Source organism: Furipterus horrens, unplaced genomic scaffold (assembly GCF_987537825.1).
Source record: "Furipterus horrens unplaced genomic scaffold, mFurHor1.1.pri manual_scaffold_5, whole genome shotgun sequence".
NCBI classification, from domain to species: Eukaryota; Metazoa; Chordata; class Mammalia; order Chiroptera; family Furipteridae; genus Furipterus; species Furipterus horrens.
Genome location: NW_028327175.1, coordinates 143,732,650 through 143,751,760, shown reverse-complemented (window position 1 = coordinate 143,751,760; position 19,111 = coordinate 143,732,650). Strand labels below are relative to the sequence as shown.

Genomic DNA, 19,111 nt, shown 5'->3' with positions numbered 1-19,111 from the left:
CACCACAAAGGCAATAGAAAATAGCTAAAGAAATGTTTTCTTCCCTTCAGTAACGATATAAGACGTGTCCAATTATAAAAGGTAGTCCTTCTGTTTCTATGGTACTTTATACGGCTTTCATAATCTTTCAGATGTTGTCCTACTGTCCTAACAACCATCCCAGCAGGACGTGCCTAAGGCCCCAGCAGTGCCAGAACCACAGAATCCAAGTGCGGTGCTCTCCCAAAGTCAGCCTGCCAAGCCTCCAGTTCACCTGCGAAATGGAGATAATCCTAGACCCTTGCTAAGAAGGTTTTTTGAGAGAGTAAGTAAAATGATGTGCACATAAGAACATAAAAGCACTCAGTAAATATGATTGCATTATTATTGTGATATTTGTCCCCTAATCTTTAAATTTTAATCATAAAGTATAGAAAATACATTTACTAGTGATGTTTCCTTCACTTTTCAAGACCATAAGCTCCTCTACTTTTGCAGTCTGTTCTATGGACACAGACACTTTTCCCGGCTTCTATCGCCTGTTCAGTCCCTCATGGGTTGATTTCATTAGACTCAAAAAGTTTTGGAAAGCAGAACTATTAATAATTTTTATTTCTCCCCAAAATAAGGGAAATTAAGAAAAAAATGAAAGTATTCAAAATCTTGATTTGAAGAATGATATAGATTCCAATATGGCTCCCAACTGAGAATGAATAAAGGACTTAGCATAGAAGACACTCTATCTTCTACTTCCAGCCGTAATTAGCACTCTTCTCCTTCTGTATTTGCAATCTAGTAAACTGCAGTTCTAGCCCTCCCCACTTCTGCCCCTTTGCTCAAGCTGTGTCTTCTAACCAGAGTGCTCCTTCCCTAAAGCACAGTCACAGCTCTATTCAATGATCCTTCACAAATAATTCGATAAGTGCACCACGCACAGTTCATGAACAAAGATGTTCATCACAGTGACAAGTGGAGAACAACTAAAATGCCCACCAACAGGGAACTAGTTAAATACATTATAGACCACATATACATGGAATGCTATATAACAATAACAAAGAATGATGTGGATGTGTATTTATTGATGTGGCATGGCCTCGGGATATTGTCAATCAAATCATGTTTCAAAACAATATTTATAATGATCCATTTTAGGGAAGAAAGACTATGTATCTAATCTAGGCATAGAGAGAATATGGCAAAATACAAAAAAAATAAACAAACAACCTAATATTAATAATGGTATCTCTGGGTAGTGGTAATATTGATGAGTTCTCTACTCTTAATAATTTTCACAGTTTTAAAGTTCTTTCTAATTAGTGTTGTTAATTTTTATAATTTTTAAAAAGTTCTTTTAATTAAAAGGCATTAATCATTAAATACCCAATTCAAATGTCATCTGCTCCTGAAACCCTCCCTGATCTCCCTGATCTAGCCCACTCTTGTCATGCAGGTAATTTTTCTCTTGTCTGTTTCTGGAGTATTTAATACAGGGTGGGGTAAAAGTAGGTTTACAGCTGTTCATATTGAAAATAATACAATTATTATAAGAATAACCTGTGTTTCACATACTCCCAACTGTAAACCTACTTTTGTGCCACCCTGTATATCTCTTATAACAACAACCACATTTGTTTTGAAATGATAACTTTCTATGTTCAGGTGTGATTATCACCTCCTGAGATGGACTAAGCCTGTCTTATTTGTACTGGAATTCACCCTCATAACCCACGACACCCAACTATCCAGCAAACTAATGAGTGTATTGATTTAAGCCTAATGCAAGGCTGTAAAATTTACAATATTATATGAAGACTACACACCTAGCAGCTTCCTAGTCAAAATTTCATCTGTAGTGGAGGTGTTCAATAATAGCATAAGGTCCATTATGGAGAGAGAAATTACAAATCAGAACATTTTATCTGGGTGAAATTTCTCTGTTAATTATTACCTCCATGTCTGCTTTCAGAGTTACCCTTATTCAACTTGATTAAGACAGAGGTCAATATTTCCTAATCCAGAGGAAACTCTCAGATTTCTATCCATGAGCTTCCGCTTAAAATGAACAAGAATAACTTCTGCAGTAATCCAAGTCCACCCCTGACTCAGTAGAAACCATAAATGCCTGTTGTGTTAGGAAGAAATAAGGAAAACAAATGTTTTAAGATTACATAAGGGAACTGACGTAAATGAATGTTTTGAAATATCCAAGACATTTTTTAAAGGTTCAATAAAAAATGTGCTTTGAAAGCTAGGTGGGTGAGATTTAAAATAAAAACAACCACCATAATCTTAGCTGTTACTTAGCAATTTCAGGCTTCAATTGTTCCCTTCTAAAGGGCAAGTTGGAAAACTGAAGAAAATGCTTCTTAGAAAAAACACTGAGATATCTGATCCAGGTTCCTTTCTTCCCTCCAGTTTATTCCCTAAGATTTTAATCGAGCCCCTTTGAACTTTAAACTGCCCAGATTTTGTTTTGTTTTCTCTCTCTCGCTCTCTCTCTCTCTCTCTCTCTCTCTCAATTCACTTTCATTAAAACTTAATTTCTGAATCAAAAAGCAAAGCCTCGTGCCATATAAGAATGTTCTTATAGAAAATTCAGCTGGTAGTCAAAAGAATTCTGAAGGGCTAATAAAATTTTACTTACTGATTATTAAAAAAAATTCTTGTCATTTTGGCCTCCTATAAGTTACTGGCTTTTCCCATTGTTCCAGTACATTTCCATCACCTGTCATGAGGAGAAGGAATATGGTTAGTTACATGTCATATACAAATCAGGTTCTGGGTTCTTTATACCCAAAACACAGAGAAAAATCACATTTGTCTCTTCCTTTCTCTCCAATCAAAAAGGGAGAATAACACAGAAGATCACCCCAAGACAAATAAATTTAAAGAGCAATATTTCTACTGTTGGGTTTTTGGGATGGAGAACCCCTATAATACACACCTTTATGTTTTGGGTAAGAGATTTTTAGTCTGTTTCCTGGGAGGAAGCAGTATTAAAGTAACTTACTTTCTGTCTCTCCGCCCCCCCAACTCCTTTCTTCCTTCTCCTCAAATGTGAGTGACAATTTGCCTGGGAGGACTAGAAAAAGCACTGGCTTAGTGCTTGGCCACTGCAGTGAGGCAGGCCGCAGGGGCCACCTGGAGCCAGCTCATTTCCACACAGTAAACAGGACAATGGGCTTCCTGCTTCCGAGAGAGCCAGCCAGCTCTGTGTGCTCCAGCTTCTCCACCAGCTGTTACTGGATGACTAGGTCAGGGTTGCTAGGGTCCAATTCATGTTTTAGAGAAGGAAGTAACTGACACTTCTGTGTTCTCTAATTCTGCTTTATCAGTAATTACACTGTGTTGATCCCCATTTAAATCCTTGCTCTATTTCTCAAATTGTTGAAAACTTACAGGATAGGAAAGGTGAATAATTGGGCAACCCAACCACCAAAAGACAATGCATATATAAAACCTTGGTTCAAAGTCCTACTACTATAGACACAGACAACAGTGTGGTGCTAGGCTGAGGGAAAGGGGGATGAAGGCTAGGTGGAGGTGGGCAAACGGGGAAAAGGGTGACAACAGTAATAGTGCAAACAATAAAAAATAAAATTAAAAAGATGTCCTATCACTTATTAGCCATGTGACCTTGAGAAAATCACATCTTTTTCCCAACCTCAATTTCTTCATTTCATCTATACTATGTGGTTGTAAGGATTAAATACAACAAAATCTGTAATCTGACAAAGCCAAATGTGTTTTGATCTGACAAGGATATTATCCTAGCACCAGGAACACCCAATGCCCAGAGGTCAGATTTGCTACTTTGTCCATATGTCCAATTCAAACACTGGAGATTTATTTAAGTCATGAATTAATTAAATACGCCCAGCAAAGTATCTTCCTTTTTCCAAGAGCAAGTCATTTAGAATATTTTATTTTTTGTTTTTTTTTAATTTTATAACATTATAGGGCCCACAGCCTAGGGACAGGAAGTTCTGCTGCCCTCCCCTTCACAGAAGAGCACCAAATGGAAACACTCAAGTTTTACCAGTCAGAATGCAACTGACAATCATCTTACATGAAGACCATTTGGTTCCAAGCAGACAACACATAAAACAGGGACCTACCAACTTTCCTCACCTGAAGCCTCAGTGCTAAGTCATTCAGAAAGATTAATATTAACTGTAAAATGGCTTCATACACTGATCTACCATGAGAGGCAGTATCACTTCCGTTGTAGACTAGACAGAAACTTCAAGTTATACAAACCATTACGGGGTGTGTGTGTTTATGTGTGTGACATAAAGAAGGGAGAGAGTGAACCAAATACCACATAAATCCAGAGTTTCCTAGTAACAAGGAAAGAACTCAGCAACATCAATGAAAATAGCAGAGAAGGACCGAGGAGTCAAGGAACATGCTCACTGGCTAGCTATAGCTTTAGATGCCCGGTCACTTGGCATGGAAGCCTTTTAAAATGACAAATGATGGGAAATGCAGAAGGCTTTGTTATAGGTTTAAAATAAATAGGCTCAAACTCCACCTTTACTATTTAAATGCAGTGTGGTCTTTGTTAGGCCATTTTATCCTTCTAAGCCTTAGTTTCCAAGTCTATAAAATACCTTGGAGCATAGTTATTTAGATTAGAGATGATGCATTACAGTGTCCATCATAGGAAATGTCCCCAAAATATAATTGCAGTTATTATGTTTACTAGTCCAAGTATGATAGTCTATTATATTCATGGTAACCATTGCAATTATGGTATATAGTCCATTAAATTCAGGCTCTTTCCCATGTTAACATTTTGGAGAGGTATTCAAATCATACTTTTGACAACAATATAAAACTTTTCTATAATATTTTGTTCTGAAGTGTTAAATAAAAATCCCCATCTTAGTTGACAGCCTTTACTAATGTGCAAACAGAAAGGTCTAGCTATGCATTTGTCAGCATTCTTCATATCGGTACTGATGTTTATTATGATAAATTCCTGAAAGAAGGAATGACTCATTTCCATCAGTGCTAATTCTTTTGGTGTACACTGTAACGCCAAGACTCAGTGGGCAACTGTGGGAAATAAAAGCCACAATAAGAATGGCAGGCACCCTACCACCCAGGCTAGCTTCACATTACAGTCTCATCAATAGTATGGATTTGTGAGCTCTGTTTACAAGGAAAAAAGACACACTGGTGAGGCAATACCAACATTTACACTAACCTTTCTACCTAAAAAAAGTGTTCCTTGACCCCTTTTAACCCATCCTCTTTAGGACTCACTCCAGTGATGCTGACTGCTCAGAGTAAATTGAGTATTCTTTTTTTCCCTTCAAAACCAGGATACAATTACTGCCCGCAAGAAAATCTGTCTCATTACAGTTTAGTCACTCCTGATTTCTGAACAAAAATGACTTTATTTTCTAGAGTGGAAAATATTTTAATAGATTCAAGGAATCAAATTCATCCTCAAAGAGGTAATTTGCCACCATTACGGTTATTTAAAAGAATTACAAGTGACTTAAACAACTGATTTTAATGAACTAACCATTTGGCAGAAGTCACTGTGTTAAAGTATTGGAGGTGAGGAAGGGGTTATAAGGTAGTTGAGGTGAAGTTCACGTAAAAGAATGCAGTGTGAAGCAGCATCACCAGAGTGTAAGCAATTTAACTTAGCCAGTGCATTTAAAGAGAAAGATCTGAATATACGATATAAATCCTGGATGGGATTATTAAAAGTCCAGTATTTCTTAATCATGCTTCATACCTATACAATGTTGAGATTCCACAACAGTCACACAAAAACTTGACCAAAAAAGAATACACTCCTTTCTGAATGTATGGTCTCTCCTCCAGAGTGAGGCCACACCCTGCTCCCACAAGGTAGAAGGAGACTGGCAGGCATCAAAAGCAAGAGCATTTCAGAGCTAAGAGGCTAAACGAGAGCATTTGCACTAAGGTTGCAGAAGTGGATAAAAGCTCTTGCACCCATAAGACATCATTGTTTTGGACGTAGGCTCCTTTCTCTTAAGGAGTTCGCTCATTAAGAGGGTCTGGGCTGCCTCTATGGGAGACAGTGCAATATGGTCATTAAGAGCGTGTATTTTGCAATCGCATAGAACTGCATTCCCCAGTCTGCTCTGAAGACCTTGAAGAGGTTGTTTAATTTCTCTAAGCCTCAGTTTCTTCATCTATAGAACAGAAGTAATAGCAGTACTACAACTTAAGTGTTGCTATATGAGTTAAAAGACATACTGCTTGCAAACAATTTAATAAAGGTCACGGCAAACAGTAAATGTTGTTGCTACTGCAAGAATACTATCCTCATCCTTAGGAGGCAAAGCTAGTACTAGGTGACGATGATGTCAACAAAAGAGCTATCCTCCTAGGCTCAAATATGTCCCAGCTCACTTCACCAGGAGACCAGCAAATGGATTGAGGGCAAGTTTCACTTAAGAATAAAGTGCAAATTGCACCTATATCTTGGGAGCAAAGTGAGAATGGCAGCAGCTTTTTGGCCGGTGGGAAAATAAAAAATGTTGATACCAGCCATACAGATACAAAATGAATCTTGCTTGAGATGCCTAAGCTAATAAAGGGCAGAGCTGCAATTCAAACCCAGGCAGTCTGGCTTCAGTCCTTGTTCTTAACCACTAAACGACAGCAAGGAGAAAGGGCAGTCATTGAAGACTGATGAAGACCAGAGCAGGCCAGAGGAAGGCAAGAAACACCCAAGAATGATTGAAGAGGGAAATAATACAAAAGGGCAATTAATGGGACCAAAGAGCAAAAGAACCAAAACTACTTATAACTCTAAAAACAATCATAGCAAGAGATATTAAAAGAGTGCACTATGAAAGTGAACTAGATTTAGAATTCAGCACTTGCTTAAAGACAACAGTGACCAGAAGACACAAAGGCTGAGAAGGTTCCACTTAGGTCCTTTATACAATATAAGCCACATTATGACTTAGAAACACCTGCCAGGGAAGTTGTCACACACTCAAAATACCAGCTGTCAGGAGAGGGCCCGATAGCATGAGAGATGCTTACCAATAGTTTCTGCTACCTTTTTCTTGCATTTTTATAGCCAAAGAGAGGAGAAAAAGCTACCTGGGGTTGTTGAATTCTCTGCAGGTCAGAAGGAGGGAAGAAGACAGAAGGGATGGAAAGCATGCTCCTAATTAAGTGGGAGAATGCACAGAAAGGAGGGTAAAGATAAAGAGAAGCCATGTTCCTGGTCAGCCTCAAATGTGGCAGACTGTAGAACGGCTACCAGGAACCTGGTCTCTCATTATCCATGACTGTGTAATCCCCTCCCCATGAGTGGGGGTGGGATCTGTGATTGGCTTATAACCAATAGAACAAGGTAGAAATTATGGAATCCATGTGGTTACATTACATAATATTGCAATGTCCATGCTCCTATAAGATCCTGTCTCCCGCAGGCTTTGAAGAAGCCAGGCACCACGTGGTGAGCTGCCTATGGTATGAGTCATGGGAGGGCAGTCTCCAGGAGACAGTCAACAAGAAACTGAGGGACAGCCCGAGAGCCCACAAGAAGCTGCCAACAATCACATGAGCTCAGAAGCAAACCCTCTCCCAGGAGAGCCTCAGATAAGAGCAACCTAATTGACATTTGACTGCAGCGTTATAAAGTACCTAGCGAAACCGTGACCAGACTCTGGAGCCCCAGAAACTGAGATAGATTGGGCACCGATTATGCTGCTAAATTTGTAGTGATGTTGTTCTGTAGCTACAGATGACTAATACAGAAGGGAAGTGAGGGAGGAGTCCCAGATGCACTCACATGTCCTTCTGAGAGAGGAGGGGAAAGGAAAGGCGGGCAGGGCCTGGGAGCGTGATCCAGGAATAAAATGTCTCTAATTTCTAGGCTTATCATTTGGCCTTTCCTTCGCTCTCAAAAATGCAGTGTTTCGGGTTTTGTAAATACATTTAAAAGGACTCTCATTCAGTAATATCGATTTTGTGCTATAGAGATATTTTACTGCAGATAATTTAAGCTTCATGCTTTCTTATTCAAGCTGTATTAGCAACAATAGTTTCCTTAGTGTTACCTGAGCAAAAATTTCAAAAAATTTGGAAAAACACATTTATTTCAAAATTAAGAAAAAGCACAAATGATAGCTATGCTGGCCTTTACATGCCTTATTCCTTACAACAATCCTGATAAAGGTAAGGCAGCTGTAGCATTATCCCCATTTTTACAAAGAGAACCTAAGGTTCAGAGAGGCTTACTTTCTAAGAGGCAGGGCTTGACTTTAAATGCAATTCTTCTAGCGGAGCCAAAGTTTGCGCTTTTTCTCCTTTAGGCCACTAAGAAGCGAGAGTGATAAGAAAAGCCTCCAAGAATACGCAGTGATCAAAGTGGAACAGGAGCAAAGCCATAAAGACTGACACCACTGCAGTGTGATGCCACCGCACGTGATGTGTCAGCCCCACTTACTTACCAGCGTGGCCTGGGGAACTGGTAGAGAAGAAAGGAAAATCAGACAACAGAGATGACGAACAGATGGCTGTGGAAAATATGAGAAGAAACACCAACCAAAACAAAGAAATTATGGGAGGCATTTGGTTATGGATTATATCTGAACTAGTGGTTAGCAAGCATCTCCTGTAAAGCACCAAATAGTATTTTAGGCTGTGCAGGGCACAGGGTATCCTTTGCAACTACTCAACTCGGACATGATTGTGCAAAAGCAGCCACAGGTAATTTACAAATAAAGGGACATGACCATGTGCCAATAAAACCGTATTTATAAAAGCAGGTCTCAGGCCAGATATGGTCTTCCAGCTGTAGTTCACAATCCTGGCCTAGACAATCTTCCACAGGAAACCTATGAGATACTAAAGAAGCAAAGAGAAAGATGCTACAGCCATCATAAAAAAATCTAGAGACAACATAACTATTGAGCTGGCAGCAAGTGCCTGGAGGGTGCCCCTTCTACAAGCACCTAGTGTGGTGGGGGCGGGGGGGGCGGGGGTGTCAGCATGGCCTTTTGATTAAGAAACTGAATGATCCATTTGTTCAGTCTTAGTCTATCCAAAGTTATTAACATTCAAAGAAACAATCAGTGTCGATTATGACTCACAGAACTGTTACATGGATGATTATGAGAAAAATCACCCCAATGTTCTGAAAGTAAGAAAATTGTCATGAGCTGAGGCAACTGAATGAATCCAGGCTTCTATCTCTTAACAGTTCCTACCCCTGGAAAACTTCCCCTTACTTTTCCTGTTTCATTTTCCTACCTAAATCTAGCTCCTCATTTAAGCATCAACTTAAACATCTTTTTCTTCAAGAAGCTTTTTTTCAAACAACCCAGATGAGGTCAAAACACCTGCCATAAGCTTGTATGACATGAACTTCTTCACTATTCTCAGGAAATCTATTCCTTCCTAGCTCAATATCTGCTTCCTGGCTAGACTACATACTTTGGAAAGCTGCCTGGCTCAATGCCAAGGTACAAAAATGGCAATGGGTTTGATTAAATGATGTTTCAAATGACACTGCACTGAGTGACTAAATATATAGCTGGTGATGATTTTGCAGAGCAACTTCGGGGCTTTTCCAGACTATACCATGTATGATGTGATAAAGGTAAAGAGAGACGATTATGTCCTTGTGCCACTAAGCAAACTGCCCTGAACAGAATAAAGGCATACTACCCATTCCTAAGTTTGTTAAAATAGAAGCTGCAAAGAAGTTTCTCTCATGCTCATCAGTTAAAAAAAAAAAAAAAAAAGCAAATGTGGCTTAAGTTATTGATAAAATTTTCATTATCTAAGGCCCCAGCATATTCAAAGACATTTAGATGGATTTTTTAAAACAAGTATCTGCACAATTTCCTTTTGTTTAAATAAATATACACAGCATTTAAAAAGCTCAAACATTCACACACATATAGAACTGCTTGAACTAAGTGAGAAAAAAGCATATTATAAAATACATATAGTTTGATCCATTTTAATACACTAAAACAAAAAAGTAAATAAAAGAATATATGTCCCCCCAAAGTGGAAGTATCTGTTAGAGGGACTGGGGTTAATTTCCTTTTCTTCCTTTGTTTTGTCAGTATATTCTTTTCATTCCATGACCATATATTTTTGTAAAGAGTTTTTTGTTTTTTGTTTTTTGTTTTTTTTCATTTATTTCAAACAAACATCTCTTGCTGACTAGGCAATACTTCAAAGCTGTTTAAAAGAAACAATACATACAGGGAAAATGCAGAACAGGGCAATGCTGTCATTATTTAACATAGCTTTGTTGACAGAGTACAAAAAGATGTTTCTGATCTCCTTAAAATGTTCACTCATTCCTAGCAATGTCATAATGATGATACATTTTACGATGGTATGCCTCAGCAGACATCCGCTCAATAGTACCAATGCTGAGGGTGTTAATTTTTGTTTCTAACTACATAGTACCAATGTTGAGGGTGTTAATTTCTCTTTCTAACTACATTTTTACTTTTCCTGCATCATGATATATTTTAAGGTGACCTAATTTCTCCGTGGTCTTGGACTCTCAGAACTGCACTAACTTATCTAGCCAATTTTAGTGACCAAAGTGTATTAGGGGCAGATAAGAAACTTCAAACGTGACATCTCTTCTCTTAAAGATTATTTATATATGTCAGAAATTGGCAGCCAGACATTAGGAATGCTGAAGTCGGTTACTAGAAATTCATCTCCAGTGCTTACACTGGAGTCTTTATCTAACAACAGCCTCGGCCTAAATCAGAGAGTAGCAAATTTCCCATCATAGAGTATGCTTTAATATCTTCCATTTCTTTTCACAAATATTAAGTATTTCATAAGTACTGTCTTGTTTTTAAATAATGCTCAATCGGTTAGTTGCAATAATTTCATCTATTATACATGACTTTAAGATATTTTTAAACTCCAAATGAAAATAAAATTTAGCACCTCTTTGCAAGATCTGAAATAAACCATAAAAAGCCAATTATTTAAGAGATTGTCTCTATGCCCTCCATGCAACAACAGTTATAAACTATGAACAAATATAAAAACTAACTTTGAAGGCACCAGGAAACAACCAAAAGCAGACAGAAAGTGGATGACCTACAGCCCTTTAAAGAAGGAACCGCACTGGATGACAAGTTACACTTATACAGCTTATCCATGAGAGCACCATCAAGTCTGCACTGTGGCAGATGGAACTCAAGCAGCAAACTACAGTCTTATTGGTCAGAAAAATGGTTCTGCCAGGGTAGCTGAAAATGAGAAAGATAATCCCCCAAATGAAGAAGTCATGGAGGGTGAAGTCCCAAATTTGCAAATAAATTCTACACTTGTTGGCAAAACTCCAAACTATAAGACTCCAATGATCCGGGAGAGGGGAAGGGTCAACCATTGAAAAGTTTTTTACAAAGCTGCCAGATTTCAACAGCTGCCCATCTCAGAGGAGTTTAAAGCTCAAGATGTGCCAGGTTTCAGGGGCCTGGTAAAGGCCTCAGACTTGCCTTTGAATCCACAGAAGTGCCATGGCTTAATAAATAAAGATCACTTCTGACTAGAGAATACTCCCTGGGAAATATAGACAGAATGGAAATAGCAAAGCATAAAAATGAGCCTATAAAATATTCAAGCTGATTTTCCATTATTTTTAATGTTTGATTCAACATAGCAGCACCCCACGTCTTTACAGTGTAGTATCCACAATGTCCAACACACAATTAAAAATTCAGAGATAGCCCTGGCCAGTGTGGCTCAGATGATTGGAGCATTGTCCTGTGGACTGAAAGGCTGCAATCTCAATTCCTGGTCGGGGCACATACCCATGCTGCAGGTTTGATCCCTAGTCAGGGTGCATGTGAGAAGGCAACCAATCAATATCTCTCTCTCACACATCAATATTTCTCTGTCTATCTGTCTCTCTTTCGCTCTCTGTCTTCCCCTTCTTCTCTCCAAAAGCAATAAAGAAATGTTCTCGGGTGAGGATAAAAAGATATCAGAGATATGTGAGGCAAATGAAAAATGTAACATAATCAAAGATAAATCAATCCACAGAAAGACCTAAAAACAACCCAGAAAATGGAATTAGAAGGCCAGAACTTTAAAATATAAATGCTAAGTACATTAATGAAGCTACAGACAAAGCTAGATATAATGGGTAAAGAAACATGAAACTTCAGGAGAATTATAGAAACTGTGAAAAAAGGGAATTCTAGAACTGAAAAACTACAATATGAAATTTTTTAAAATACATCAGATTAATATCAGATTGTACATAATAGTGAAAAGTGACTGGTTAACTTTAAGACATGTCAATATAAAGTATCAAGGCTGAAGCACAGAGAGAAAAACAATGTTTTAAAAAAAGCTTCATTGACCTCTGGGAAGTATCAACTGATAATTCACATTTTAAAGGAGAATAGAGAGAACGAGGGAGAAAAATATATGTAAAGAAACACTGGCCAGAAATTTTCAAAACTGAGCAAAAGCGGCAACACACCAAAGCAGGAAACTCAGAAACCACAGAAAACTTACCCTAACCATGACAACCAAAGATAATATAATAACAAAAATAATTTTAGAAGTAGTCAAAGGAGAAGAGATATATTATGAATGTAAGAATAATAACAAAAATGAGGGCAGACAAATCATCAAAAAGAGAAGGCCAGAGAGAAATTAGGGGAAAAGGGGACAACTGTAATTGAAAAACCAAAATAAAAAAAAGGAAAAAAAAAAAAAGAAAATAAAGACACATCAAAATGTGTGGGATGCAAAAAAAAAAAAAAAAAAGAGAAGGCCAGGAGTCAGTAAACAACATCTTTAAAGAACTAAAAGGAAAAAAAATGTTAACCTAGCGTTCTATATGCGACAAAAATATCTTTCAAAAATAAAGAATATTCATATAAATGAAAACTGAATCTGTTGCCAATAGACCTACACTGCAACGAATACTAAAAAAAGTTCTTCAAGCTGAAGAGAAGTAATACCAGATGTAAATCTGTATGCACAGGAAGGAATGAAGAATGTTGGAAATAGTAAATGTGTAGGTAAACATGAAACATTATTTCTCTTAAGTTAAGATATAGTTATTAAATATACTTTATTAAGTATTGTGTGTGTATATACGTACTTCATATATACTTGATATATGATACAAGTATAGTACTGTATTATATAGTTTGTAACATAATGTGGATATAAAACACATGAAGACAACAGTGCAATAGTTAGGGAGCGGCCACTGAAACCACATCGTAGGTTTTGTATTTTTATATAATGTAATAAAATATTAATTCAAACAAGATTTTCTATTAAGGATGAATATTGAGTTCTGCAGAGAAACTACAAAAACAATAATGCAAAGAGGTCAAAGAGGTATAGTTGAAAACTTAAGAGAGAAATTAAAATGTAATACTAAAATATATTCAATTAAACAAAAAGAAGGGAAAATAGAAGGTACAAGATTTAAAAGTGTCTAAAGCATGGGACATTTCAATAACAATAAAATGGTGGATCTAAAGCTAACCATATCAATAATTATAGTAAATAGACTGAACATTGCAATTAGAAGGCAGAGACTCAAAATACAAAAAAAAAAAAGCAATATCCAACTATAGACTACCTACAACAGATACATTTTAAATGCAAAGACAGATAGATAAACAGGTCGAACAAGATACACCAACATGAACTCAATATAAAAACCAGACAAAGACAAGAACACTACAGACCTATATCATTTAGAACACATACATACAAAAATCCTCAACAAAATACATCACTGGTGTAAGGACACATGAATAGATAAATAAAGCTTAACAGAGGGCAGAAATAGACATACGCATCATATAGAGTCAACTGATCTTTTCTTACCAAGGTGCCACAATAATTCAATGGGAATAAGGATAGTCTTTTCAAAAAATTGGGCAGGAACTACCCATACAGAAAGAAGAATAAATCCTGACCTCACAAAGAACTAACCATAAGAGCTAAAACTCTAAAGCAGGTAAACATAGGAGAATGTCTTTGTGAACATGAAGTAGGCAAAACATATGAATAAAAGGAAAAAATGATAAACTGGATTTCATCAAAATTAAAACTTTTGCTTTTAAAAGACACAGTTAAGAAAACAAAAAGGCAAGAACCAACTACAAAATATTCACAATACATACTCATATATCTGATAAAAAACTTCTATCTAGAATACCTGAAGAACTACTATAATTCAAGAATTAAAGAATATATCAAGCATAAAAAGTCACACAACCTGATTTTTAAAACAGCAAAAGACTTGACTAGATACTTGTAAAAGAAAACATATGAATGGCCAATAAGTACATACATGAAAAAAATTTTTTTCAACATCATTATCACCAAGGAAATCACAGGAAGCCACAAGATACTGCATTACACAAGAATGCCCATATTGAAAAGACTGGCAATTGCAATTGTTGACAAAGGCTTGGAACATGCTATACATTGTTGATGAGCATGTTTAACTATATAACTCCTTTAGGAAAATGTTTGACAATTTTTTAATAACACTAAATACACACGTACCCAGTGACACACTTCTAAGTATATATCCAAAAGAAATGAAAACATATTCCACAAAGAGACTTGTACGATAATGTTCATAGTAGTTATATTCATAATAGCCAAAACTGTAACCCACCCAAGTGCCCATCAATACGAAAATAGATAAATTCATACAATGGAATACTACTCACCAACATAAAGAAACAACCTATCAATACATGTTAACAAGCATGAATTTCAAAAATACCACTAAGTGAAATAAAGGAAGCCAGACATACAAATACATTCTATATAATTCTATATATACGAAGTACTGAAAGAGACAAAACTAAGCTCTGTAAATGGAAGTCACATTACTGTGTGCCCATGGGGTGGGACAACTGACTGGAAAAACACAAGAGAACTTTCTGGGTGATGGAAATGTTCTATAGCTTAAGGGAGCTGTTGGTTCACTAAACGTTCAATTAAAGTTTGTACATTGCATAGTATATAACTTATACTAAAATTAAGAGAGTACACAAAAATTTATTTGAATTAGTTATGAAGAAAATATAGTTTCCCACAGTTCAACACTATTTCTCTTCTTAGTAACTTAGGAAACAAAGTTCTAAAGCAAAAACAGAAGGTGTGTATGTTTATTTCAGTCATGGCATTTTTGAAATATATACCCAATAAAAGCAAAGAAAAAAGAACTATTCTCTGCTTCCTATGAAAATATTCTTGGAATATTTGTTCTAACCAAGAGGAATTTAAAGCAATCTGTTCTTTAGGTTTTCTCTAAGTTTATTTATCCCATTAATAATTTAAAGCTTACTTTTAACAATATAGTGGGAAAAGGACTAAAAAATAAATTATAAAACATAAATCCAAATATTCCAATATCTTGCTCTAAAGATAATTATATATATATATATATATATATATATATATATATATATAATTGCTACTGTATTCCAGGTAAAATGATAGTCACTAGGGAGATGAAAATGAAAAACTTAACACCCTACTGTTGAAGAGTTCTAGTCTGGTGGAAGAGCTATCCATAAATAATTAACTTAATGTTAAATAAACATCCTTGAATATAGATTGGCAAAAACCTCACTTGCAGAAAATATATTACTTCTTATCCTTCTAAAACATAATGTTAAATATTGATAAATAATACATAAGAAGTAAATGCAATAAATTCAGTTACACCTTTTGGAAGACACAAAAAATTTAAGAAAGAAAAACTTAGTAACAAACTGCATATAACCAAGAAAAAATAGCACATATACCTTTCTAAAGAAAATTATCCTACCCACAGCAAAATGGAAAGGGCAACTATATCTTAAACTACTCACCCACATCCTCCATTCCAACCAACCTCATAGCTGGTCTGACTGTCCTATGCAAGGTAAATCTGATGGTCCCATTCAAGCCAGGCCTCAAAATGAAGAGGGGGGGGCTGGGTCAATTCTCACTCTCAGGAATCTAATTGTGATACAAATCCATCCCCTTCTATTCTCTCCTGAGCCTATTTTATTATTTTTTTATTTAATTATTTAAGAGAGAGGAAGGGAGAGAGAGAGAGAAACATTGATTGTTTATCCACATATTTATACATTCATTGGTTGATTGTTGTATATGCCCTGACCAGGGACTGAACCCACAACTTTGGCATATCAGGACAACGCTCTAACCAACTGAGCTACCTGGCCAGGGCCCCTGAGCCTACTTTTATCCCCTACTCCACTGAAACTATCCATTTCAAAATCACCAGTGACCTTCAATATTTGCTAAAGCCAATGGTCAGTTCTCAGTTCTAATTTTTTTAATTGTTTTTCTATTACAGTTGTCCCATTTTTTCCCCCATTGCTCCACCCCACCCCCTCCCCACATTCAATCCCCACCCTGTCGTCCATGTCCATGGATCATTCATACTAGTTCCTTGACTAGACCCTTCCCTTTCTCTCCTCCCTTTCCCCCTTCCCTCCTCCCCATGGTCACTGTCAGTCTGTTCCTTGTTTACATGACTCTGGTTCTATTTTGCTCATTTATTTGAGTTGTTCATTAGTTTCCTGTATTGGTGAGATCATATCATATTTGTCCTTCACTGCCTGGCTCAGTTCTAATTTAATATGACCTGTCAGCAGCACGTGACACTGTTTACCTCTTGCTTCCACTTGCAACACTTTTTTCACTTGGTCCCCAGAACACCACACTCTCCACTGTCCTCATTCCTTAGTCCTTCTCACTCTCCTGAGTGGGCTCTTCCTTCCTTATCTCTGCAAGTGCCCAAAGATTCCATCCAAGTCCCAGATCTCTTCCCTCTTACATCATTCACTCTCTAGGTTAGCAGTTCTCAAATGTTTGGTCTCAGGACCCCTTCACACTTTTAAAAACTAAATAACTCAAAAAATTCTTGTTTATGAGGATCATATCTATAGATATTCCCACTTAGATCTCTAACAAGTATTAATTTAACTAATCAAGACTGACTCTCCATCACCCCCACAACGTCTTCTTCCTGCACTTTCCCCCAACCCGGTAAATGATAATAACTCTAACTTATCAACAGCTCAGGTCAGAATCCTGAATGTCTCTCTTTCAAATCGACATCTCACCCATACCCAAATTCTACCAGCTTTTCTTTAGAAATATATCCAGATTCCCATCACTTCTTATCTCTCCACTACTCCACGCTTGTGTACCTTGGCCTAGACTTGATCCATACCCTCCTAACGAGTCTCCTTGCTTCCTTTTGTGTTCCCCCAAAGTACATTCTTCACATATAGAAACCAGAGGGTTTAAGGCATAAGGCAGATCACATCACTTCTCTGCTTAAGACCTCAGGTGTCTTCTCATTTCACTCAGAGCAAACTCTGGAATCTTCTTATATCCTGCAGAGGGGCTATGTGATCTGGCTTCTGATCACCTTTCTAAATCCATATCTTCCAACTCCCCATCATTCACTCCACTTTAGCCACACTGGCCCTTTGCTGTTGTTCATACAGTCGCACCTCAGGGTTTTGCAACTTCAGTTTCTTCTCTCTGAAACACACTTCCTTCAGGTATCCTTAACTGGGGCTCGCTCCACCAGTCAACACTCAAACACCACATCAAAGGGGCCATTCCCACCCTCAGTCCGCGCCCTGTCTTATTTTTCTTCCTAAAACTCATCATTACCAGACATGTTTGTCCGTTCTTTGTCTGTTCTCCCCCAGCCAATAAACAAGAAGAGGGACTTTGCCTGGTTCAATGCTGGATCTCAGTACCTAGAACAATGCCTGCTATGTATTGTAGTAGGTGCTCAATGCATAGTGTCTGAGTGGATGAACAGAGATGCCAGTCCAGGTGGCACATGGAGTTGGAGGGGAAAGTGATGACAGCCCATGCAAAGTAGCAGTTAGAAGAAGCAGAAACTATAAAAGTGGGAAAAGTCACACTGCCAAAATAAAGGCTACAACTAAAAGGAGATGAGAACTGCTTCTGGATAGCCTACTGCAGAGGCCAGAGAACTAAAGGATTATCAAACGCTTATTGATTTCAAATAGTAGTGCTTAAAATGTACTCAAAATATGCAAACATCTTAGGAAAAACAGATTTCCCTTGAATGTCACCTGAATCAATTCAGTACAATCTGACACTCTTTATATACTTAAATATATTTAGTCTTTTCTTATACAGAAAAAGAATGAATGGCCCGTGCAAAAGAAACCTTTCAGTCATTCTCGCAAACTGGTTCCAAGAAGGAGAAAACACTATAGTAGTTGTATTAAACTAGGTTCTTGTTGACACTGAAATTCAATTCAGTGAGTCCGAGTAGGAACGCCAAACAGCAACTCACTCGGGTCAGAAGTCTAAGAACATGTCAGGGTTACTTAACAGCAGTTAATAGCCAAGTCACCACTACCATAAACAGCACATTGGTTGACAAATATTTCATCCAAAAAGAATTTAATTTTTTTTTCTCCATTCTGACCAAGGAAGAAAAGCAGCACCTGTGGACTCAAATCATGGCAGGTGCCCCAGAGCTCCTTTGCTCTCCATCCTGGAGGGCATGTGAGAGGCACGGGAAAGCGTGTGGGACTCAGTACCGGGCAGTGCCCTACAAGCAAGGCTGTGGGCGCACAGTCCACGTGGGACCATCACTCAATCCACTACTGATTTAATGTTTCATTATTCAGGCTTAAAAATGACACTGTCCATCATGGTCCTAGTGAACCACCTTTGCACAGGCTTCACACAACAACTGCAAAAGCAGTGTCTCTTAATGGACCAGAGAAAAATCTGTCTCGACTGTACCTGTCACACACTCTCTCTTCTAAGCTACCCCTTGTGTCGGTTTCTATATAATCAGGGTGTATTCTTTTGAAATCTCACAAATAAAACAAGAACCGAGGGATTTTTTAAAAAGAAAAATAATAAAAATGAAAAAGAATGTAAAGAAAGAAAAAAACAGAAAGAGTAGTTACCTAAAAATTGTTTCTTAAACTTCTTAAGAAACTTGAGAAAGGAGGTTAGAATTGTGAGGTTGCACTAGCTGAGCAGAGAAAACAAATCCATCTGTCTACCTATCTATCTATTTATTACTGTGCTTGAGAGCAGACCCAGTTAAATC

At 37.3% G+C, this 19,111-nt stretch overlaps 1 protein-coding gene across 6 annotated transcripts in view; it reads right to left on the bottom strand.

Moving 5' to 3' along the window:
* Positions 1–19,111, bottom strand: part of SGMS1 (sphingomyelin synthase 1) — a 290,955-nt gene that overhangs the window by 96,868 nt on the left and 174,976 nt on the right. For 5 of the 6 annotated variants that reach the window (XM_090278031.1, XM_090278030.1, XM_090278032.1 and 2 more), the window contains one exon: positions 2,627–2,707. The exons of the other annotated variant lie outside the window; for it this stretch is intronic. The gene's annotated coding sequence lies outside the window, so the exon portion shown is untranslated. The remainder of the gene's footprint in view (positions 1–2,626; positions 2,708–19,111) is intronic. 6 annotated transcript variants of the gene reach the window in all.